The 9,932-nt window shown below is 37.7% G+C and overlaps 1 pseudogene; it reads right to left on the bottom strand.

Annotated features, from left to right (window-relative positions):
• Window positions 1-344: 344 nt before the first annotated feature.
• LOC129886421 (beta-D-glucosyl crocetin beta-1,6-glucosyltransferase-like) lies at window positions 345-6,849 on the bottom strand (annotated as a pseudogene).
• Between the last annotated feature and the right edge of the window lie 3,083 nt (window positions 6,850-9,932).

Raw genomic sequence — 9,932 nt, 5'->3', positions numbered from 1 at the left:
TTCCATAAATGGATCTTAATCAACTATCGCCGAGAAAACTATCTCAACGTTTAGTTCTTTTTAGCTTAAGTCTAAAAATTAATATTAATAGGTGTTGATCCACTTGGTTTTACTACTACATTTTAGATGGCAATCCAACAGAGCTTCTAATGACAACAAGTCACATATATTATATTTATTGAATTTTTTATACACAAATTATTCAAATATGTAAAAAGTCTGAAAGAAATTGGCAATTGGTGTCATCTACTTTTGACTTCTCAAAGCTTGCCAAACGGGCTATAATACTATTGAAGAGTAACACTCCTAGTACATTTTGAAGATCAACCAGAACAAGAAACAACTCTCACACAATATAATTATGTTAATTGAATTATAACATATGACACTATTTTGACTTGGTACTATTCTTACATAATTGGATTAGCTCTTCAGCAGCAGCATCCATCTCTTCACCTCTTACAGATTTCAAATTCTTGCTAATATCTCTCATTTTGCCCCTCAAATGTTCCCCTGTTTTCTCTGTTATGACACCTTTGAGAGTTTCCGCGATTTCTTCCCTGTGAATTATGCCATCATCATCTCTAACAATCTCCACTGCAACTCCCAATTCTACGATCAACCTAGCATTCATTGGTTGATCAAGATGCATAGGCATGGCAATTATAGGAACCCCGAAATCTATACTTTCCATTACTGAATTCCAACCACAGTGACTTATAAATCCTCCGGTATTTGGATGATTTAGAATTCTTGGTTGTGGTGCAAATTTGTCCAAAACTCTTCCCCTTTCTCAAATTCTTTCAAGAAAACCTTTTGGTAAAGAATCTTCAAGAGTATGCTCTTCCCCTTTTGGAAATCTCGCAACCCATATGAAATTAACATTACTTAGCTCCAATCCAAAAGCTATTTCCTCCATATCCTCTTTTGACAAGAAATACTCACTTCCAAAGGAGACAAAAGCAGTTGAATGCTCAACTTTTGTTCCTAACCAATCCATGAGCTCCATGTCGTCCGCGTTATTACTGATTGGATCTTGGACTGGTGGACCAACTGGAACAACTTTCCAATTGCTTAATTCAGAGAGAAAATCTGCAACAATGCAAGATAGTCAAAACGCGTTTTGAACAAGTAGTCAAAAAAGGAACAAAACGCGTTTTGAACGCGTAGTCAAAAAGGGAGGTTCAATACGCAGATTTTACGCGTTTCTAGTTTCCTATAAATAGAAGACCTCTTGCCTTCATTTATCCCATCCCAGAAAGAAGAGAGTAAGAATACAAAGAGAGTTATACACCAACATAAATATTTTAGTCTTGAGTGTCCTCTTTAGTAGTTGTTCCTTTTACAAGAGAGAAGTGTTAATTGTTGTTTTCTCCTTGTATTTGAGAGCTGTGTACTCCATATTAATATAGTGAGATCCTTCTACCCCGTGGTTTTTCCCTTCTATCATTTAGTGGGGTTTTCACGTAAAATTCTCGTGTCCAATTTATTTTCATTATTTTCATCATATCAAACTTTAGTTGTGGTGCTTCCTCCCCCCAACAGTGGTATCAGAGCCCTCGGTTATTCTGTCTATTTTATGCGAAGGTACTATCTGTGAATAGTAACTTTTCGTGAATAGTAAAATTCAGTGAATAGTACTATTCATGTGAATAGTAAATTTCGGTGACGGTACAGTTTGTCACGATTATTCGCAAAAATATTCAGAAATGATCTAGAAGAGTGTGAAGCAAATAACAATGTCGAGTACAACAAAGTTTGACGTTGAAAAATTCAATGGGACTAATTTTTCATTGTGGAAAATGAAAATAAAAGCGATATTGAGAAAAGACAATTGTTTAGTTGCAATTGAAGACAGGCCCGCAGACTTTGCTGATGACAGCAAGTGGAATGACATAGACAGCAACGCAGTTGCTGATCTACACTTGGCACTAGCTGATCAAGTATTGTCTAGTGTGGCGGAAAAGCGGACGGCGAAGGAAATATGGGATATCCTTACAGGGTTGTATGAGGCCAAGTCTTTGCATAATAAAATCTTCTTAAAAAGAAGATTGTATACTCTTCGAATGACAGAGTCCATGTCAGTTACTGAACACATCAATACTTTGAATACTCTATTTTCGCAACTTACAACAATGGGTTGCAAAATAGAGGGTACTGAACGTGCGGAGCTTCTACTTCAAAGTCTGTCTGACTCGTATGATCAACTCATCATCAACCTAACGAACAATACAGACAGTCTAGTTTTTGATGAAATTGCAGTCGCTGTCTTGGAAGAAGAAAATAGGCGCAAAAATAAGGAAGACAGACAAGCAAGTTCGCTGCAAGCTGAAACTTTGATGATGGTGAGAGGAAGACCAACGGAACGTGGCTCCAGTAGGAGTCATAATCATGGCAGATCTCAATCAAGAAGTAAGAAGAATATCAAGTGCTACAACTGTGGCAAGAAAGGACACTTCAAGAAAGATTGTCGGTTCAAGAAGAAGAGTGAAAACCCTGAGCCATCAAATGCTCAAGGGAATGTTGCATGTACCTCAGATGATGGCGATATTTTATGTAGTGAGGCAATATCAAATAATGAAGGAAGAAAATGTTTCGCTGATGTCTGGATCATGGACACAGGAGCAACATGACACATGACTTCCAGGAGAGAATGGTTCCATCAATATAATCCTATCTCAGGAGGGTCTGTGTTCATGGGAAATGATCATGCTTTGGATGTTATTGGTATTGGGTCCATCAAAATAAAGATGTATGATGGCACGGTTTGCACCATCTAGGAGGTACAACATGTAAAAGACTTGAAGAAGAATCTATTGTCTTTAGGATAACTAGATGATAATGGATGTTCATATAAGACTCATGGTGGAGTCATGAGAATATCCAAAGGAGCGCTTGTAGTAATGAAAGCGAAAAAACTTACGGCAAATCTATATGTGCTTAAAGGTGAAACACACCAAGAAGGAGAAGCATCAACCGCGTCAGCAAGTTCATTTGAAGAATCAACGATGATGTGGCATCGTAAACTTGGCCATATGTCGGAACGAGGTTTGAAGATTCTTGTTGAGCAAAAACTTCTTCCAGGGCTCAAAAAGGTTTCACTACCCTTTTGTGAGCATTGTGTTACCAGCAAGCAAAATAGACTGAAGTTTAGCAGTTCCTCTGCTAAAAGCAAGGAAATACTAGATCTGGTTCACTCTGATGTCTGGCAAGCACCGGTGGAGTCTCTAGGAGGAGCGAAATATTTCGTGTCATTCATCGATAATTACTCCAAGAGAAGTTGGGTGTATCCAATCAAGAGAAAGACAGATATTTTTCCAGTTTTCAAAGAATTCAAAGCGCGGGTGGACTTGAATCTGAGAAAAAGATCAAGTGTTTGAGGACAGATAATGGAGGAGAATACACTGATGATGAATTTAATAACTTCTGTAAACAAGAAGGTATTAAATGACAGTTCACGGTGGCATATACTCTACAACAAAATGGAGTAGCAGAGCGGATGAATAGAACCTTATTGGAACGGACAAGAGCTATGTTGGCAACTGCAGGGTTGGAAAAACCATTCTGGGCAGAAGCAGTCAAAACCGCCTGTTATGTGATCAATCGGTCACCATCAACTGCAATTGATCTGAAAATGCCAATGGAGATGTGGACAGGAAAACCAGCTGATTATTCTCGCTTACATATATTCGGAAGCCCTGCTTATGTTATGTACAACACCCATGAAAAATCGAAGTTGGATCCAAAAGTCAGGAAATGCATTTTCTTAGGGTATGCTGATGGAGTCAAGGGGTATCGCTTGTGGGATCCCACAGCCCGCAAGGTGGTAATCAGAAGGGATGTTGTATTTGTTGAAAACAAGATACAAGCAAAAGTAGGTCTCACTTCAAAAGAAAAATCAGAGACTACTAAAGTTGAAGTTGAAGAAATAGAAGAAGTTCCAGTTTCTTCTGAAGCAGCACCATAGCACGAAGAACAAGAGCAAACTGAGATCGAAACTCCATAAGTAGGTCAACTAGGGAGAGAAGAGAACCAGCTTGGCACTCAGATTATTCTATGGAGAGTAATATTGCATACTGTCTACTAACAGAAAATGGAGAGCCTTCAACTTTTCACGAGGCTATGAAAGGCCAAGAATCATCTCTGTGGGTGGCAGCAATGCAAGAAGAAATTGAAGCTCTTCATAAAAATAAAACATGGGATCTTGTTCAATTACCACAAGGAAGGAAGGCCATTGGAAACAAATGGGTCTACAAGATCAAACACAATGGTAATGATCAAGTGGAGAAGTGTCGTGCAAGATTGGTGGTGAAAGGATTCGCTCAGAAAGAAGGTATAGACTTCAATGGGATAATTTTTCCGGTGGTTCGACTCACAACAATTCGAGTGGTCCTGGCGATGTGTGCTACATTTGACTTGTACTTGGAGCAGTTAGATGTCAAAACTGCATTTCTTCATGAAGAACTTGAAGAAGAAATTTATATGCTCCAACCAGAAGGTTTTGAAGAACAGGGAGAAGAGAACTTGGTTTGCAGGTTGAACAAATCTCTATACGGTCTCAAACAGGCGCCGGGATGTTGGTATAAGAGATTTGATTTCTTCATTATAAGCCTTGGATACAACAAACATAGTTCAGATCCTTGTGTTTATTACAAGAGATTTGGTGATGAAGATTTTGTTATTTTGCTGTTGTATGTTGACGACATGTTGGTAGCAGGCCCCAATAAAGATCGTCTCACAAATTTAAAGGCACAGTTGGCTAGGAAGTTTGAAATGAAGGACTTGGGACCAGCAAATAAGATTCTAGGGATGCAAATTCACCGAGACAAAAATAATAGAAAGATTTGGCTTTCTCAAAAGAACTACTTGAAGAAAATCTTGAGATACTTCAAGATGAAGGACTGTAAGTCAATTTCTACCCCACTTTCTATTAATTTCAAGTTATCCTCAAGTATGAGTCCTAGCAATGAAGTAGAGAGGATGGAGATGTCTCGAGTACCGTATGCATCAGCAGTGGGAAGTCTAATGTTCGCCATGGTATGTACAAGACTTGACATTGCACAAGCAGTGGGAGTGGTTAGTCGATACATGGCTAATCCTGGTAGAGAGCATTGGAATACTGTTAAGAGGATCCTGAGATACATCAAGGGTACCTCAGATGTTACAATGTGTTATGGAGGATCAGATTTTACTGTTAAAGGTTATGTTGATTCAGATTATGCAGGTGATCTTGATAAAAGTAAGTCCACCACAGGTTATGTGTTTACTCTTGCTGGAGGAGCTGTAAGCTGGGTTTCAAAACTGCAATCTATCGTGGCTACATCTACGATAGAAGCAGAATATGTAGCAGCTACACAAGCTAGCAAAGAGGCAATATGGATGCAGATGTTACTGGAGGAGCTCGAGCACAAACAAGAGAAGGTTGCTCTATTTTGTGACAGTCAAAACGCTTTGCATCTTGCAAAGAATCCGGCATTTCATTCAAGAACAAAGCACATACGAGTTCAGTATCACTTTGTCCGTGAGAAGGTGGAAGAAGGCTGTGTGGATATTCAGAAAATTCACACCAATGACAACCTGGCAGATATGTTTACGAAGTCGATCAACAGTAACAAGTTTATATGGTGTCGATCTTCTATTGGCCTAGCAGAAACGTAACATTATAGTAATTGGGTAGAAAGGATGGTGTGAAGACTTAATTGATTCTCAATTAAATCTTCAAGTGGGAGAATGCAACAATGCAAGATAGTCAAAACGCATTTTGAACGCGTAGTCAAAAAAGGAACAAAATGCGTTTTGAACGCGTAGTCAAAAAGGGAGGTTCAATACGCGGATTTTACGCGTTTCTAGTTTCCTATAAATAGAAGACCTCTTGCCCTCATTTATTCCATCCCAGAAAGAAGAGAGTAAGAATACAAAGAGAGTTATACACCAAGATAAATATTTTAGTCTTGAGTGTCCTCTTTAGTAGTTGTTCCTTTTACAAGAGAGAAGTGTTAATTGTTGTTTTCTCCTTGTATTTGAGAGTTGTGTACTCCATATTAATATAGTGAGATCCTTCTACCCCGTGGTTTTTCCCTTCTATCATTTAGAGGGGTTTCTACGTAAAATTCTCGTGTCCAATTTATTTTCATTATTTTCACCATATCAAACTTTAGTTGTGGTGCTTCCTCCCCCAACAAAATCTATGTATTTGGCCTCTATAGTTCTAGAGGTACTCATTAGCGCGATTTGTATATTTGTATCATCAAAAGGATTCACATCATCAGGTTCTTGATCTTTAACAGATTTTGTGTGCGTTTCACCCAATTTTACATGCTCAATTTTCCTGAGATAAATAGCAGGGAAAGGGAATTCAACTCCTGGTTTCTTTACTAAGTTGAAAAAATATGAAAACGCGGCTGCAGCAAAAGTTAGGAGCTTGACTGCTGGAATGTTTTGTTCATTCGCTACGTGTTTAGCCCATTGCTGCATTATGTCGTAAATCACCAAATCAGGTTTCAGATTTTGCAAGATTTTTGAGAAGTTTGGTTTGGACATTTTCAGGGCCTTTTTAAGGGTGTGATTGAGATGGGGCGGGAGACCATTGGTCATGTGGTAATGAGGAGGAAGTTCGGGTAATTCTGGTAAGTGAAGTTCGACAAGCTGAATTGAATCAGAATATTTTTCAGGGATTTTCTTGTTGGTGAATTTGAGATTGATTGGCGAAGAACAAAGGTAAATCAAGAATCCTCTGTCCGCAAGTTTCTTGGCTACGTTTAGAAATGGCGAGATGTGTCCATAAGCTAACCATGGGAACATCAGTACCCTCAAAGTACTACTACCATGCTCTGCTACTTCTGCCCCCATGATCAAAATATTTCTTTCCAAAGACAATATTGGTATTACTTGGTTCTTGTTTGTGGAGTTTGGTGTCATTGGCTACCTTATTTATTGAAAATACAAGAGAGAAGAGGAATAAATGAAACCGCTAAAACTCTTCCTAGTGAAAGTGGCTACATACCAGCAAAGCTCAAACACGAAATCTCTAATTAAAGATGAAAGAGTACTTATCATTCCAACGCACCCGTTATTGGAAAGTGATTGGTTGCTGAATTGTTTGTATTTTTTTTTAGAGAATTTCAATGTAGACTTCTAGCCAATTTTTATGCAAAAGTGAGCGGTTGTGTGATTATTCGTTTGAGATTTCTAGGTAGAAAATTTAGGCAAGCTTTAAGAAAGTGACTTTTCTTTGGTAATTATTTAGTTTGGCCAATGAACTCCAATGTATACAATAGTAGTAGTAATTGAACAGAGGAACTTCTGTGTAAAAAACTCTTACTGTGCCTTGAAGATTGAGAGAGTATGTAATATGTATCAATTCAAAAGGGATTTTGTTGAATTTCGAAGATTTGAATTGGAAAGTTTGGATATTTAGATATTCCTATTGGAATAGTAGCCAAAGTTATGTTTTAACAAAAGGATGGAGTCGTTTTATAAAAGAAAAAACTTGAAGGCCAGTGATATTGTGAGTTTTCAGCGATCCACAAGTGGAGATAATCAATTGTATATTGATTTTAAGGCAAAAAATATGGGGGCCACAAGTGCGGTCATTACTAATCAAGTTCAAAGTTCCACAAATACGGATGGTGAGATTATTTAGAGTCAATATATGCAAGGTACCCTCAACTATTATAAGTAATATTATTGTTATTGAACAATAATAACCACAACACTAATGATAGTAGTAGACTCAATATATACAAGGTACCCGCAACTACTATAAGTAATGTTATTGTTATTGAACAACAACTACAACAATAATAATAGTAGTAGATGCAAGAAAGCTAGAAAAAACGGAAAAGGAGAAAGAAAAAAGGAAAAGTAGAGAAAGAAAAAACAGCAACTTTTCCTTTTAACGCGTATACCCGTTTGACAGAAATGCACCGTGTAAATTGTTAGGCGTTTTTGCTCCTATAAATAAAGGGTCTCTTGCCCTCATTGAAATCATCCTAGAAAGAGAGAGTAAGAATACAAAGAGAGTTATACACCAAGATAAATATTGTAGTCTTGAGTGTCCTCTTTAGTAGTTGTTTCTTTTACAGGAGAGAAGTGTTAATTATTTTTTTCTCCTTGTATTTGAGAGCAGTGTACTCCATATTAAAATAGTGAGATCTTTCTACCCCGTGGTTTTTCTCCTCTATCTGTTAGAGGGGTTTTCACATAAAATTCTCTGTCCTATTTATTTTCATATTTATTGTCATATCAAATTTTAGTTGTGGTGCTTCCTCCCCCCAACAGTAGTATCAGAGCCTTCGGTTATTCTGTCTGTTTTATGCGAAGGTAAATTTTCATGAATAGTAAAATTCGGTGAATAGTACTATTCATGTGAATAGTAAATTTTGGTGACAGTACAGTTTGTCACGATTGTTTGCAAAAATAATCAGAAACGATCTAGAAGGGTGTGAAGCAAATAATAATGTCGAGTATAACAAAGTTTGACGTTGAAAAATTCAATGAGACTAATTTCTCATTGTGGAAAATAAAAATAAAAGCGATACTGAGAAAAGACAATTGATTAGCTGCAATTGAAGGTAGGCCCACAGATTTCACTGATGACAACAAGTGGAATGACATAGACAGCAACACAGTTGTTGATCTATATTTGGCACTAACTGATCAAGTGTTGTCTAATGTGGCTAAAAAACGGATGGCGAAGGAAATATAAGATACTCTTACGGGATTGTATGAGGCCAAATCTTTGCATAATAAAATCTTCTTAAAAAGAAGATTGTATACTCTTCGAATGGAAGAGTCCATGTCAGTAACTGAACACATCAATACTTTGAATACTCTATTTTTGCAACTTCCAACAATGGGTTGCAAAATAGAGGGGACTAAATGTGCAGAACTTCTACTTCAAAATCTGTCTGACTCGTATAATCAACTCATCATCAATCTGACGAACAATACAGACAGTCTAGTTTTTGATGAAATTGCAGCCGTTGTCTTAGAAGAAGAAAATCGGTGCAAAAATAAGGAAGACAGACAAGCAAGTTGCAGCAAACTGAAGCTTTGATAATGGTGAGAGGAAGACCAACGGAACATGGCCCCAGTGGGAGTCATAATCATGGTAGATCTCAATCAAGAAGTAAGAAGAATATCAAGTGCTACAACTATGGCAAGAAAGGGGACTTCAAGAAAGATTTTCGATTAAAAAAAAGAGTGAACACCCTAAGCCATCAAATGCTCAAGGGAATGTTGCATGTACCTCGAATGATGACAATATTTTATGTAGTGAAGCAATATCAAATAATGAAGGCAAAAAACGTTTCACTGATGTCTAGATCATGGACACAGGACCAATATGGCACATGACTTCCCGAAGAGAATGGTTTTATCAATATAATCCTATCTCAGGAGGGTCTGTGTTCATGGGAGACGATCATGCTTTGTATGTTATTGGTATTGGGTCCATCAAAATAAAAATGTATGATGGCACGATACGCACCATCCAAGAGGTACGACATGTAAAAGACTTGAAGAAGAATCTATTGTCTTTGGAACAATTAGATGATAATTGATGTTCATATAAGACTCATGGTGGAGTCATGAAAATATCCAAAGGAGCGCTTGTAGTGATGAAAGCAGAAAAATTTTGTCACAACCCAACCCCGTAGGCCGCGACTGGAGTCCGACCTGGACCTTCGTGTACCTACTTATCAACTTTAGTCAAATTAGACTATGTATAATGTGATACTGCTCACAAAAACACTAATGGGTTAAAACTTTTTCATGTTCATGTAGCCTCCTTCATTCGTATCGTATCATGAAAGAGAATGCAAGCCGACAAGGCTGCCATAACGTAAAAACATTTACAACGTGCCGTATAGGCACAGCCGAAATAAACTCATGAGCAACCCACATATATATGTCTATAGACCTCTAAGAAT

Source organism: Solanum dulcamara, chromosome 1 (genome assembly GCF_947179165.1).
Source record: "Solanum dulcamara chromosome 1, daSolDulc1.2, whole genome shotgun sequence".
Lineage (NCBI taxonomy): Eukaryota > Viridiplantae > Streptophyta > Magnoliopsida > Solanales > Solanaceae > Solanum > Solanum dulcamara.
Note: the sequence above shows the minus strand (reverse complement) of the source record. Positions and strands in the feature narration are given on the sequence as shown.